The sequence below is a fragment of the Canis lupus genome, chromosome 19 (assembly GCF_003254725.2).
Source record: "Canis lupus dingo isolate Sandy chromosome 19, ASM325472v2, whole genome shotgun sequence".
Classification (NCBI taxonomy): domain Eukaryota; kingdom Metazoa; phylum Chordata; class Mammalia; order Carnivora; family Canidae; genus Canis; species Canis lupus.
Genome location: NC_064261.1, coordinates 5,036,651 through 5,052,099, shown reverse-complemented (window position 1 = coordinate 5,052,099; position 15,449 = coordinate 5,036,651). Strand labels below are relative to the sequence as shown.

The following is a 15,449-nucleotide window of genomic DNA, read 5'->3' as shown; positions in this document are numbered from 1 at the left end:
CAAAACAATTTTATTCCCCCATTCTACCCAATGCCTGTGTGCATGTTGTGCCATGACAGTGCTCATCCTAGTTATGCAATGTTCCAAATAGCTTGACATTTTTAGTTGTTCTAACTTGATTTTCTAAAAAAATTTTCCAGTAAGCTTTCTGACTTAGAATGTATTTACAAGATATACGCAAATCCATGGAATCCTCAAAAGTTCATTTTTGCTGACTTTATCAGCCAACATTCTAATCAGACACATTTTTTTTTTTTTCCTGGCCAACTACCTCACCAACTACCACAAAAGTTACCCTATGGTCATGGTAAAGCCTTATTTTGGATAGACATCTTAGGAAAAAAAAATTCACAGAAAATGAATCATCATGGACTAAACTTTTTTGTCCTGATCTTCAAACAAAAATTGATTCAAAACATCACAGACATTGACAGTTAAAAAAAAAAAAAAGTCATACTATTTGAAATATATAAAAGACCTCAGTAAAGAGAAACATGTGAGTGAAAACATTTCTTGTTCAAAGAATTTCATTTCCTAGACATAAAAGGCCCTCTAATTTTCTCCAAATGAATACCAGTTCTAGTATATTTTATGAGTACCTTCATTGCTGTTAGATCCTGAAATAATAAAATGACCCTAAAATGGGATTCCTCAAAACATTTACTAGACTCTCCAGGAAGCTGTATCAGCCCCAAATTGGAAATACTCCAAGATTTTTGCTTAGTAACTCTTGGGGGAGATTTATTTAAAAGAATTTCATCTGAATACGTAAATCCATCTCATTTTTAATGATTATTTGAAACAGCATTCTTTCACGTCAGTGTCTTCCCCTCTTGAACCCATGTTAGTCATTCTCTGAAGATGGATCGGGTTCTAGTAACTTCTCTGAGCACCTGGGAAGAGTAAGCCTTGGCTCCTTGCCATTGTTACAGATACATTTATCTTCTGTCCACTTAATTAATGAGTCTTTATGCAGAGATCCCAATGTGATATAAGGTGTTAAATGACTGTGGACCACCCTGTGTGAAATAATGTCTACAATAATCACCATGAGGCACAGCATGCAAGTAATACAGAAAAAAAATGTTTCATCAAAGAAGCTGTCATCTTAAATTAATATAATGTAAAATGGCAGAGCACAGATGTTTTGGTGTATTTTTTTTATAATTAAACCTATGAACATAACACTGGGTCCTGGTGTTCATGTTGTGGCAGTGACATCAACTCAATGGGGAGAGAGTACTTGGATAGCATGTTCAGAATTAAAAGCACTATCACTCTCCTTTTTGTAACCATGAAGAACTGTTTAAGGCTTGATTATGGAGTCCTTTACTCCTGCTGCCAGAGACAGGTAGCTTCACTTATATCACAGAACAGGCTTGGGCTTTTTGTTTTATTTCCTACCCTACTCCTACTCCCATCTTTGCTCCAAAACCATGGATAAGAGAATGAAAAGAGAACTTGTTTCAACTAGAAGGCAAGAGGAAAACAATGCTTAGAATGGGATTATTTACCAGTAGGTTAGTTATGCCTAGATTGCACTTAGAACTAAATACTAAAAACTGCTCAACAGCATCACATGCCATTTTCTATCTATTGGGTCTTCTGTAAGGTTCAGCCATATAAGCTTGACTTGAGACCATCATCAATATCTCCCAGTCTGACCTCCAGGATAGAAGACTACTACCTGTTGTCCTGTATAGATAATCATATGTTCAATCTTAGAGTTCTTGGTTTCTCCTTCCTTGTCATTGAATGCTACTTTAACTCCAATTCCCCAACATTGCTTTGATGTTAACCACTTTGTTTTAAACTTGCTGACCATCACACTTTTTCAGGACACAACCAACAAAAGGTGAGAGGTAGCTCCCTGCAGCCATGAATAGGCACCACTCAGACCTCCTGTTGGGGGCATAATCCCTTGTTGTAGCAGCGCAGGTACTATGGTCTGAATCAACCACCAAGTTTACAGAGAGACCACACTTCCTCTAGGCTGATCTCAGGTAACATCTGAGCCTGACAAGGATGCTGAGGTAGGTTCATTTGTATGAGTTATAAAATACAATTCCATGAAGGCAGAGGGCAGCAGATAGTGTGTGAGCTTTGCAAACAATGTCTACAGGACATCATAAAAGGTCAAAATTAAATATTGTGTTTCTCTTAGATTCTGTTAGGCAACTCAGGAATTAGTAGTTACTCTTCTTTGAGTAAGGTGAGAAATCAATTTTTCAAGAGAGGCCTCCCTAATTCCCGTTTAGAGTTATTTACATTTGTATATTCATCACTTAAATACCTTTCTAAGATAAGATCAGTACCCAATAAATGTTTTTAACAAATGAAAAAAGGAATTCACTGATATCAAATTTTTAATCATCCACTTTCAGTGAAAAACAGCATTATGTATATCAAATCAAATTTTATGTGGGAAATCAGGCGATCAGTGTTTCACTTTTAAAATAAATGTATATTGAAAAAATAGGTAAAAATAAATTTACAGAATAAATTATAACATTAAAGAAGTACATAAAAAGATCCTTGGGTTTGTTTGTTTTTAAGATTTTTTATTTATTTATTTTGAGGAAGAGAGCAGGAGTTGGGAGGGGCAGGGGATGGACAGAGGGAGAGGGAGGGAGAATCTGAAGCAGATTTCACACTCAGCAGAGAGCCTGACCTGGGGCTTGATCTCACGACCATGAGATTATGACCTGAGACGAAATCAAGAATTGGATGCTTAATTGACTGAGCAACCCACGCACCACAAAAAGATTCTCAATTGTAATGATAATATGAGACATATCCATAAATTTATAAAAGATATATTTGAGATATCTCTTACCTGTCTGATTAGCAAAAGTGAAAAATGATCCATGCACATGATTGGGAAGCTATGTAGAAGTAGGCCATTTTATACATTTTTGAAGTCATACAATCTTTTTAGGGTAGTAATTTGACAATACCAAAATTTCAGTTATGCTTTCCTTTAAATATACAGCAACTCAAAATAAAAATATACATGACTTAACTTGTCATTACTATCAATGAAGTACTTTCTATATCAGCCATAAAACTAAACACAGTACAATCTGTCAAAAAATTAGGAAGATGCTCATGTACTGATAAAGGAAATATCAAGGTTTTACATCAATATATAAATATCTTCTTAATTAAAAAAAATGGTTATTTATGTATGTGTACATGTGCATGCATGTGTATATGTTTAGTTTGGGATTCGCAAAAGATTTTGGGAACCATTACTTACAGCAGGATCTCATTTGGTTTTAAAATGATAATATGTATATTTGTTTGATAATTTAAAAAGTCAGGAAAGATATGAATCACATTATTAACAGTTAATTTACTTCAGGTAGAAAAGATTATTGGAGATTTTTACCTTGTCTATTATAAGATTCTGTATCATTGGAATGTTTTGGTAATAAGCATGAGTCACTTTCATAATAAGGAAAGTAAAACAATTATTTCTAAATTCATTAAAATGGTATATATATATTTATAATTATAATTTTCTATACATTTATACTTTCATAATTATACTTTCATAATTATAATTTTATAATTATGATTGTACTTATTATATCATTATATTTATGTTCATAGCTTTCATTCCATTCTGTGAGCTAATTCTCTTATGTCTATTTTAATAATTTTTGGCTCTGTCATTGAGTAGAAAATGCATTTGAATAACTTAAGCTCATAAAAAAATGGTGACTCACACAATCTAATTATGTCACGCTTGGCTAATATATATCCATATATTTGTAACATAATATGTGTGTATGTGTGAAAATACGTGAATCACATGCATATGATTTGATATATAACAGACAGGTGGCTTCCCATGGACACAAAAATATTCTAAAAATTGCTGCTGCATGCTTTTATGTTCTTTTTAAGCACTGCCTTGTCATGGCAAAATAAAAATTTACTACCACTCTGTCTAGAGTTCACCTAGCCTCTGAGCACAGAGTCAAGGGATCTATTGAAATAGTCATTCCTTTGGGTCAATTTCAATCTTTGCTTTCCTTTTAATGACTAAGACAATTTCATTGCCAGCACCGCTTCTAATTTACACAGAAGACCTCAAGAGCCAATCATCCCATCTGAAGGCAGAGATAAATGATCTATTGTGTTTTCTTGAAAAGTTCTAAGGCAGAAACTGACAGGCTGGCAGAGTTGTCGAGCCATTAGGTCATTTCCCAGAGAAAGTACTATATTCTTTTGCTTGTCTCCCTTTACCCTCCACAAAAATGATGATTCATACATAATTGAAGGAATCTCATCTCAATGCTATGGCTAGAATTTTGAAAATCTCAAACGGCTTGTATATTTTCAGTAGACTACTAATTCTTTCTTTTTTAAAATTCCAGGGTGTGAGGGGGGAATGAGAATTTTGGCTTCTCCATTCACGAGTGTTCTCGAAAAGAAAAACTCTCTATTTCTCATACCAGATGGAGGAGTAGCAGTGCTCTGAAGTTATTGGCAAAGAGGGAAGAAGAATATTGTAAATGATTCCAAAATAGAGAGATGCATGGAGGGAATCCCCAGAGAATTAGCCAGGCCCATGTTATAGAAGAAAGTGGAAATAGGATTATTTATAAATGTTTTATAAATTGTTTTTATTCCATTGATAAAAAGAAAGGCAGATAGTCAAGGACAAAAAGAAATGTGTAAAAGTCCGGTAAATCTTATGAGGAATTATACACACTGAACTGTGTCCTTTTAGCAGTTATGGAACACAGGCAAAAAGAACAATATATCTGAAAATCCCTGTGCTGAAACCGAATTCACTACTGCCTTACTCCTTACTAATGCAAAAAATATAGTGGATTTCTCTTCACCAAGAATACAATGGTTTATTGACAGCATCACAAGGAACGTGGCTTGCTATGTGCTCTGGGATGAAGACGTGTTTGCCTTACTTGATCTTCAAACTGACCTCTTTTTAAAAAATGATAATTTTTTAAATCACTGGCCGGTAAAGTATTTCCAAATAATTGTCTATACTGTATCATGACAGATAATAATAAACATTGCCACCAGTAAGTTAATGTAGCTAAAAGTAACCTGAGAAAATAATAAGCATTAGGACGGGAAAGAGGAAACTGCTAATATCAAAATCCTCATTTTGGAATGAGCTATCTGAAGTTCAAAAAAGCTAAGGAATGTGCCCGAGTTTATATAGCTAATAAATAATAGATCTGGAGCTTAAATCTATATCTGTTTGGTTCTAATGCCCACGTGTTTTAGAACTGTGTTGTTTTGCCTTTCCCATGGAACTGCTTGTTGTTGTTTTTTTTTTCTTTCTGGAATTTTGCAAAAGTTCTTTCTATGCTGTAGGAGAGAAATTCCATTACCATTTAAGTCCTGTCATATTTTGGATATTTAAAAATTAGTTTCTCAAAAAAAAAAATAAATAAAAATAAAAATAAAAATTAGTTTCTCTAATGGACTTTAAAATATGGACTTTTTTTTATCTTCTACTTTGCACTAAAATGGATTTAAATCAACTTAATATATAAAAACAACTAAAATTAAAATGACAACTTCTGTCCTAAGAGAATTTTACTCTTTTATTTCTTTATAAAGTTTATCCTAGGTAATAAGTTAGAATTTGTTTGCAGACTACTGCATCCAGTGGCTGCTGGACTCATGATGTATTCAATGAAGAATTTGTTAGGTAATCACCTGAAAATTCTGATCATAATTAAATGTTGCGGGAATAAGGAGATAGGTTCCCAGTCTATATAAGAAATGTTGAATTTTCTATCCCTAATTTACTCATATCCTTCATTCATTTTATGGAATCCTACTCTTACTCCCTTATACTAATTTCTTTGAGCTATCCTTTACACTTTATATTTCTCTTCTAATTTTTCTAATTTCTCTAATCATTATAAGCAAATTTTTTTTCTAATTTATGAGCACAGCTATAACAGATGATTTAAAATCTCTCCCTGTAAATTAAAAAATCTTAAATTTTGACCTTAATTTCCATTGAAATTCAAATTTTGTATTGACCCCTAGGCATTGTGAATATTATGCTGTGAAACTTCTAGATTCTATTAGATTCCCCTGAAGAGGGTTGATTTTTGTAGTTTTTTTAGCAATCAATTAATGTGGTTGGAATCAAATTGCAAGCTCTATCTTGGACGGCAGCCAAATGTCAATTCAGTGCTTTTATGCTTGTCCCAGGTTGCTTGAAGTCTACCCCAAATGCATGGTTCAAGAGCCAGGCAGAAATGTGTGCATATTTCTATGCAGAATTTAAGGCCCCTTTTTGTTACTACATTTTTTTTCTGGGATTTTTCCCCCCTCATTTTCCAATAGTTGTGATTGCTTGAAACCAGAAAGATTGTGGAATTTTTTTTTTTTTTTATCAGAGAGTTAGCCACCCTATAGGGCATAACCTGGAAGCCCTCAGATGAAAAACTGCAAAATTAAGAAATTCTCCTTATGCCTTCTCTTTATCCGTGTTGATTTCCCTCCTGAATATCCTTGCTTTTTGCTACCATTCAGTGCCGTTGATATTTTTCTTTGGGTTTGGTTTTTTTGCTTACCTAGGGACAAATTTCTATATTTTAACCTTACTTTATTTGTATCAGTTCTAGGGAATATTAACATAATTCTTGGATTACATGTAACAGAAGTACAACTTAGTCTACCTTAAATAAAACGGAAGTAAATGTCTCCCAGTACTGAAATATTTGGGATTAACTTCCAGAATAGCTGGATTAAAATTCTCACACAGTATCACTAGGAATTTGTGGGTTTTTTACATCTGTTATATCTTGGCTCTGATTCTTCGTCATAGGCTTCTTCTGAAGGGCTCCCTCCCCATATAGTTTGCAAAGCTCCTGACTTACACAATATTAAATTAAGGACTTCAGCAGAAAGACAAGGCCTGATACATACTGGTTCCAGGTTAAGTCTTGGAACCAGCTTCTGTGTCTTGGGCCAGTTGACCTATTCCTAAACTAATCCTGGTGACTGTGGATGACCAAAGGTAGGTCATGTGTTTACCCCTGGAACTGGCTTTCAGTTCAATCCCTTCTAGGCCACATAGCCTGAGACTAGAGGACAGTGGCTCCCTAAAGGAAAACATCAGATAGATAGTACTAAACAGAAGAGAGAATGGTAGGTAGGTAAAACAACAAAATCTCTCTACTGGCACAGACAGGAATAGAAAAACACATCAAACTGAGAAAAGGGAAATAACCAGTAACAGGTGGTAACAAAAGTAGGATCTTGTTTATTGCCAGCTTTTTCCTTACACCTCTTTGGAGCCAAGTCTGAAGCCTCTTCTTGAGCACATTTCCACTCTTTGACTCTTTTCATTGGAATTCTGATCTCCCTTCCCCTTGCCAGTAGAAACAGGAATTTAGTTCAGTTTCATTTTACCAGTATAATCGAACTATTTTTTCCCTGTGCTGCAGCACACAGCTAGGGACATACACCCAACAAAACCCTTTCCTTTTCTAAAGATTCTGAAGAGCCACAATACCTTTGTTGTCAACAGTGACTATGAGATATTAGGAAAACACACCGAAGTCTCTATGCAAAAATAAAAATTAAAAAAATAAAAAAATAAAAAATCAGCAATACAAACATTTTGTAAACAGGGATAGTATAAAAAAGGACTAGTTCCAGGTGCCTGGTTGCTCAGTTGGTTGAGTGTCCAACCCTTGGTTTCCTGTGAGGTCATGATTTCAGGATAGGGTCCACCCCTCAGTGGGGATTCGGCTTGAGAGTCTCTCCCTCTGCCCGTCTGCCCACTTACTCTCTCTCCAAAATCAATCAATCAATTAATCAATCAATCAATATTTTAACAAAAGAATTAGTTATTTTGGTTTACAAGATGATTTTTGCTCTTCCTGTGATTCATACAGATATGTAAAGAAAATGAATAATTTTACTAGCTTGGGGTAAAAATAAACTCACTTTTATTTTAATGTGCACATTTTAATGGCTCTCAGTCCCCAACTAGTCACCAGGGAGTCCATTGTTTCACTCAGGTTGATCTTTCCTCAGTATCATGCATTTAGAAGGTATCTTTGCAATATTCGTGAACTCCATCCAATGAATTCAATTCTAATACTATTATTACTTCTTCTCTATTAATCATTTCTACAAGGAGAGATCCTTTAATTATTTTTGTTTTTTGAAAGTGTTTTTTTTTTTTTTCTTTCATTTGGAGAGAGCTACTTCATATCCCTAGGGTGAACTCCAGAAGACTGTTCCAACCCTCTGCCTTCTCATCTCCTTTTTACTTTTGTCATCATCTGTTACATAGGGGAACCCATTGTAGCAAGCTGAGGCTGGTTCTTATTTGTCTACTACTGTAAGAAGCCATCTGTTAAACAGAACATTCCCTCTAGATTTTTATTACAAAAACGAGGTATTTTTTTTTTCCACTGTCAGATGCTTCCTCTGTAAATAGAGGCAAAACCACAAAGCAAGAATTGGGAACTGGAATCTATTGTCTCATTCATATGCCTTCTGATAGACATAATTTTTGTTTTTGTTCTTCCTATAAACACCATCACGCCGTAAGAACTATCGGTGCCATACTCCACTGTATCAATTTGCCTTTACCATTTCCTCATAACATTGAGCAAAAAAAGGCTTATATTGTGATTGGACCAGACATATGAGGCCAGAGTATAAACTCATTTGCAATAGGTGGGCTACTTTAACCATTCAGGAGAAGAAATAAACTATAGCAGATGTTTGTTTTTCCACTTACCCATGTATCATCATATGAGAATTAGCAGGATATGCCAATGGCATATATCACATATACGTATGTATGTGTGTGTGTTTCCACTCATTTGTACATGCATATAGATTGATAAATGTTATGTAATATATATATTTTATATATTTTATATATGTTTATTTTATATATGTTCATATATGTTTATATATGTTCCCATTACCCTGTACTTAGTAACAACATTTACAAAGTCTTATAGCAGTGATTTATTCATCCACCCTGGGAGTAGTGTTAATTGCTCTATTATACTAATGGTTTATATATAACCCAGCCATCAAATGAGCTTCATTTAAAGTTGGCAATGCTAGTTTACACCTGCAAAAAGGTGAGTATTTTTATCCTAGCTTGGGAGTAGAGGAGACTGTTTCTCATCACTTGGCATATGTCTAAAGAATAATATTTTTGTTTGCCTTGATTATTATGCAAAGCCACAAGGCAGACTTTGTATTAAAAGAAATTTGCTAAAGAACTTTAGGGAAAAATCATGGCTCTTGCAAAGTAACCACATGTTGGACAGGTGTTTACTTAAAACATTTGTTTGAATGCATATGAGACAGAGTGAATAGGATTACAGATTTATCCTGCTTGTAAATTCATCACTGCATTATTTAGATAGTATTTGCCAACCTGAAAAATATAATAATTTTCACCTTTATCAAGCTATTTTATTTTGTTTTGTTTTATTATCTATCAATCCATCATTTATCTATTTTATGAATAAGGCAATTTATTAACCCATCATCATTTGTTCCAATGCTTCTTATTGGCATTTGCCACCTGTCCAGTTATTCTTTCCAGATCTTTGTCCCTCAGATGTCATTTTGCCTCTCTCATCTTGGTCCTTTTATGCCATTTTCAGCCCCTCTGGGGCTTGGAGGCCATTGTGGGCCATGCTCTTGGAGCCTCTGCTGAAATGGCTAGGCCTCACCCCACTTCTCTGACATCCTCCATAGATCTTGGTCATGGAGCCCACCCCAGCACCACGTCAGAAGTACAGGTGCCATGCTATGGAAGCAGCTCCTGTGTGGAACTAGTTCTCATTGTGGGATCAAGCTCTTTATGCTTGGCCAGCTTGACAGTGTCCACTCATTTAGGGACTTCCAGCTTCCCAGGCTTTTGGAGGAAGGCTGTCAGAGCTCTGATGAACTCCTGCAGGTTTACATCTTTTACAGTAACTCCAGGCATCATGTGGCCTCTGTGCTGCCAGCCAAGCGAAAGGCCAAGCTGTTTTATTAATGGAAACTATATTTTTTTTCTTTGTGTAACATGTATAGACAGCATTTGGCTATTTATAAATAATCTCATTCTCATGCTTAGTTTATTTGAATACCATAGATTGAATGATTTGGAGATATGTGGGGTAATCTAATTCTAGCACCCAAAGTGTAACAGATAAAGTATTATCTAGTAACAATCTCTGCTGTTCTAAGATGAAGCAGTATTAATGTGGAAGGCTTTCAACCAATCAATGATTTTCAATGTGATTTTTTATTTTTATTTTTTATTATTTCTCAGGACGTCTGGGTGGCTCAGTGGTTGAGTCTTTGCCTTCGGCTCTGGTTGTGATCCCAGGACCCCAGGATCGAGTCCCGCGTCGGGCTCCCTTCAGGGAGCCTGCTTCTCCCTCTGCCTGTGTCTCTGCCACTCTCTCTGTCTCTTTTTTTTTTTTTTTTTAAAGAAGAGTTAATGTGTATTCTTCTTTTTTTTAATTTTTTTATTTATTTATGATAGTCACACAGAGAGAGAGAGAGGCAGAGACACAGGCAGAGGGAGAAGTAGGCTCCATGCATCGGGAGCCCGACGTGGGATTCATCCCGGGTCTCCAGGATCACGCCCTGGGCCAAAGGCAGGCGCCAAACCGCTGCGCCACCCAGGGATCCCTCTCTCTGTCTCTTATGAATAAATAAATCAAATACTTTTTTAAAAAGTTTTATTTCTCACCCCAACACCAAGGTCATCTTAAAGCTCCCCATCAAAATATAAGCTCCATGAGGGCAGGGGCCTTGCCCAGCATAATCATGTCTATATAAAAAGTCTTTAGGATGCTACCTGGTTCAATCCATATCTGTTTAATGAGTGAGTGAGTGAGTGAGTGAGTGAGTGAAAAAGAAAATCTAAATATTTATCTAGAATTTCAAAGAGTATTTGTATGCATGAATATGTGTATGCACATGTGTGTTGAAAGAGAGATAAAGAGAAACTGAGTATTCACTGAGATCCATTTTTTTAACATTTAAAGCTATTCTTTACTCAAAGGTTCTCTGAAATCTTTGCGTTGAGAATTATTGCGTTGATAATATTGAGATGATAAATTCTGATAGAGTTTCTTTGTTGAATAGTTGCATCTTCCCAGAGTTTGCATCAACACAGTGTTTATTGAACATCTGCTGTGTGCCCACAGGGACTCTGAGAGGGACTAAGGATATAAGGTGGAAAAGCTTGTATGTTTATCTCATTATTTTCATGGTATGATAAATAAATGTTGTCTTAAAACTAACTGCTTCAGCAAGTAGTAATATTTTTAGGCATTTCCTAAGGAGTTAAAAAGAAAAAAAAAGCCACTAGAGTGAAAGCACTGCTATTAGATTTAGTTAGTTCTTTTCCATTACAATAGTATAGTTTTCTTTTTTGGGTCTCTAACAATTAACAAGATAATAGGTGAGACAGAAGAATGTTGACGTCTTGATCTCATCCCCACTCTTTGTCTTATTAATGCTTTTGTCAGTCATTCAGTATGACTGTTGAGGTAAATCTAGATACAGAAAAAAAAAAATGCCTCCTTTCTGTGTATAATCCCAATCAATGCAATGAATAAAAATGAGCCTACTTAGGGAAAAAAGCCAAGACATACTTACCTCTTATTGTGAAGATGACTGCAAGATAGTAGAAGTTGCTAAAAGCCAACATAGATTTGTTTCTTCAATCAAGTTGCCTAGATAAGTAATGACTCAAACTCAGAAGAGCTTCTGTGCTACGCTGGTCTGAATGGAGAAATAGATGCGCAGATCATGAATTAATGCCTGGAAACAGACCATGAACTTTTGCCAGCAACAGCTAATTTGCAACAATGGGGGTTTGGTGAAAATGACAGTTTCAGTCGGCATGGGGAGGCAGGCAGAGCCATTTGAGAGGATGGAGAGCATTGTGTCTGCCAATTGATGTTGCCAGGGGATTGTCAACCCACTGAGTACCAGGACTCATCAGCATATTTAATGTTATGAGCATAGACATTGTCTTTAAAAACATGAGCCATGAGAGGGCAATGTGGGCTGCAGACTGCAGAGGATGGAATTTCAGGCAGGTGGATGGCACAGATACTTATTAAAGTTATGGCAAGTGGGAAATAGAAATACAAAGGAGCCAGACACAAGGAGAAAGAGGTGAAAGGCCCAAAGTAAAAACTAGAAGTAACAAATGTTCCGTGCAAAAAAAAGGGGAAAAGACAAATAATATTAGAAAATACAGAAGAGCACAGAGGGAGTGAAAGTTATTCTGTTGCCATCACTACAAATAGTGCTGTTACAACTATTTGTTGTAAGATTCTTTTAGCATTTTTAAATTCTAAAATCAAGATTAAAATCAAGATCTAAAATCAAGATTAAAATCAAGAATTTTAAATAACTTTAAAAAGAGGCATTAAGAGTTAGTTTGGACAGATGTATTATAATGAAGATAATATTAACTTTCTTTTCCCCACATGTCTTGCATTATGAGCTAATCTGTAAATTAGAATAATAACATTCTTGGAACTACCAAGAATGTTATGGAAACCCTCTATCTCACCTACATAACAGCAAACTGATATTTTGAGAATAGTTGCCCATGTGTGTATATTGATAGAAATTAATGAGCCTATGAACTAGTCATAATTACATTACATTAAATTCCTGTGCTTCAAAATACTTGTGAACAGGTGTTCTATGTCACAAGAAAGTCTTTAAGTTGTTCAGTAAATAATCTTACAAACTTTTACATGTCATACATTCTTTCAGTATTGAAAATACAAGAAATAAATGTAATCAGGTATAGTGGAAAACAATCTTAAAGTAATAACTGATAAGTTTTCATACTTTGGGTTCCTGGAATTCCTTTACTTAGGTTGATCTTATCTCTCAGCCTAAGCATTGGAAGTCATGACTTTTCCAAGAAAAACTACTTGTGGAACCTAATGACTCCCACCTGTTCTACAAACCTTTCATTCTCAAACCCAAAATAGGTAAAGATACTCTCTCTAAGGAGAGATGAAGAGAGGTTAGAAAAAAAAAAAAAAGTAAAAGAAATAGCCTCTGGGGGGGCTTTGTAGAAATAGAACAAGTTTTAGTAGTGTAGTAGGATACCTGACTGGGATGATGAAAGCATATGGGAATAGATGATCTTTCTACATTCTTTGCATCCCAGAATATCATGGGGGGGGAAAAACCCCACAAATTTTGCAATATCTCCAACAAATTTTCAGGCATTAATTAAGAAGAAGAAGATTAAAAAAATAAGAGGAAGAAACTATTGGGAGGTTTGAGGATATGATGAGGGTGAACTAAAACAGCAGCAAATACAAATACAAAATTGAACAAGTGTCCTTTACATCTTCAAAACTATAGACTCCGCGGACTCCAGCAAGTCAGAGCATGGCCTCAGACCTAACTGACCCTGCACTGAAACGAATTGCATAATGGTAGAGTTAGGGTTTTTTTTTTTTTTTTTTTTTTTTTTTTTTTGGTCATCAAGTAGAATAGGGCTTGAAAATTTTTAAAAATCCAGTTGCAAAGTAGAAAAAAATAACTTCAATTGCACCCTTGGCTATTCAAACTCAACAAACCTGTATACTGACTTCTAGGATAGTTAAGAGCTGATACTTACAGTCTCAATTAACCTCACAAAAACCATATTGTAGGTATTAGTGGTCCCTGCTTTTCAGTCATTCATAATTAAAAATGTATTAGGGCATCAGGTGCCTAAATCTGCACGAGGTTCTAGATACTCCCTCTAATAATAGGCTCTTAAAAATAAATAATAATAATAATAATAATAATAATAATAATAGTAATAGGCTCTTGTGCCTTACCTCGTAACAATAATCATTTTAATGGCAACAGAGTTCTAGATGGTGGAACCTGACAACTACTTACATTTCAGCAGCCTTGGATACCTCACACTCATGCAGGTACAATCTTGGAAATGTGGAGAAGTTACCTTATTTTATGGAGTGACCTTTGACCAAGGGAGCTTGGGAGCTGGTGGGTAAAAGTTCCAAATGCAGCAAACATTTCTGAAAAACATAACGTTGCTTTTTAGAATCTCTTGGCATTTACTGAACCTCAGTTGTCCACATCAGTGACCAACTCTACAAAGAACTTCCTTCTTTATGTCATTTTCCCCAGTTCCTTAGTGTGCTCCTTCCCAAATAAAATATCCAGACTCAAGTGTGGTATATGAAGATGTTTGTATATGTGTTGGAGGGAGAGAGCTATGGCACTAGTTTAACAAAACAGATATAACTCATGGTCTCAGGAAGCTAATGGTTTGTGAAAAAAGATTTTAAAACTAGATGTTAGAGAAGATCAGATGCTTTTTTTGAGGCTAAATAACTATTGAGAGGTGCAACCGGAACTGGAACCAGGACTGTACATTCTCAAAATATGTTCTTTCCAATTTAAAATGGAAACAAATAATCAATGATGCTATTGTCTATGTTGTAGTGGTTTTTTTTTTAAGTTTTTTAAAAACTTATTTGTGAGAGTGCACAAGCAGGGGGAAGGAGCTGGGGGGAGGGAAAAGGAGGAGGGGTAAGAATCTCAAGCTGACTCCATGCTGAGCCCAGAGTTCCTCGCAGAACCCTGAGATCATGACCTAAGTAGAAACCAAGAGTTGGAAGCCTAAACCAACCGAGCCATTCAAGCCACTCTGTTGCAGTGTTGTTAAAAATTTCCTCATTGAATATATTTTCTTCAAAATAGGAAGTGGAACAGATGGGATATAATATCAAATGATTTAGTTTGAGAATTTGGTAGCAGGTTTGAAGAAAGGAAGTTTGGGTCAAGAGCTACAGTAAGAGAGTCTGGGAAAATGAGAACAAAAATAAATTCTGCTCAATTTGCAGAGGAGATGAAGTCACTGAGAAAGACATTAAAGAATTCACATAAACAATTTGGACTTTTAAATACAAATAATTCTTTCCATCTGAATATTAAAAATAAAGACACAAGATAAAAATGTACTTGAAACTACAAAGTTGGGGTGCCCAGGTGGCTTGGCGGTTGAGCGTCTGGGCATGATCCCAGGGTCCCAGGATTGAGTCCCACATTAGGCTCCCTGCATGGAGCCTGCTTCTGCCTCTGCCTGTGTCTCTGCCTCTCTCTCTGTGTGTCTTTCATGAATAAATAAATAAAATCTTTTAAAAAATATTAAATAAAAAGAAACTACAAAATTAGTCTGAAGATCTCTACTACAATTTCAGTAGTACGGCTTATATTGTATTGCTTCTGTCAACTATTTATAGACAACTTACTAGGGATTCTAAAAAAGGAATATTTTTCAAAATTACTGTATGTGATCTTTAGTTCTACATATTTGAATGCCAATGTCATTAACATCACATGACGCTATCCTAAGATGTAGGCATTATTCATGATGTCATTTTCTTCCAAAGATTCATTTTTTT

At 35.4% G+C, this 15,449-nt stretch overlaps 1 long non-coding RNA gene across 1 annotated transcript in view; it reads right to left on the bottom strand.

Moving 5' to 3' along the window:
* Nucleotides 1–2,576: 2,576 nt before the first annotated feature.
* Nucleotides 2,577–15,449, bottom strand: part of LOC112669336 (uncharacterized) — a 30,977-nt gene continuing 18,104 nt past the window's right edge. Inside the window, exons 4-6 of the long non-coding RNA XR_004807022.2 lie at nucleotides 13,982–14,057; nucleotides 11,647–11,772; nucleotides 2,577–2,705 (exon numbers count right to left, since the gene is read on the bottom strand). This is a non-coding gene — a long non-coding RNA (uncharacterized LOC112669336). The remainder of the gene's footprint in view (nucleotides 2,706–11,646; nucleotides 11,773–13,981; nucleotides 14,058–15,449) is intronic.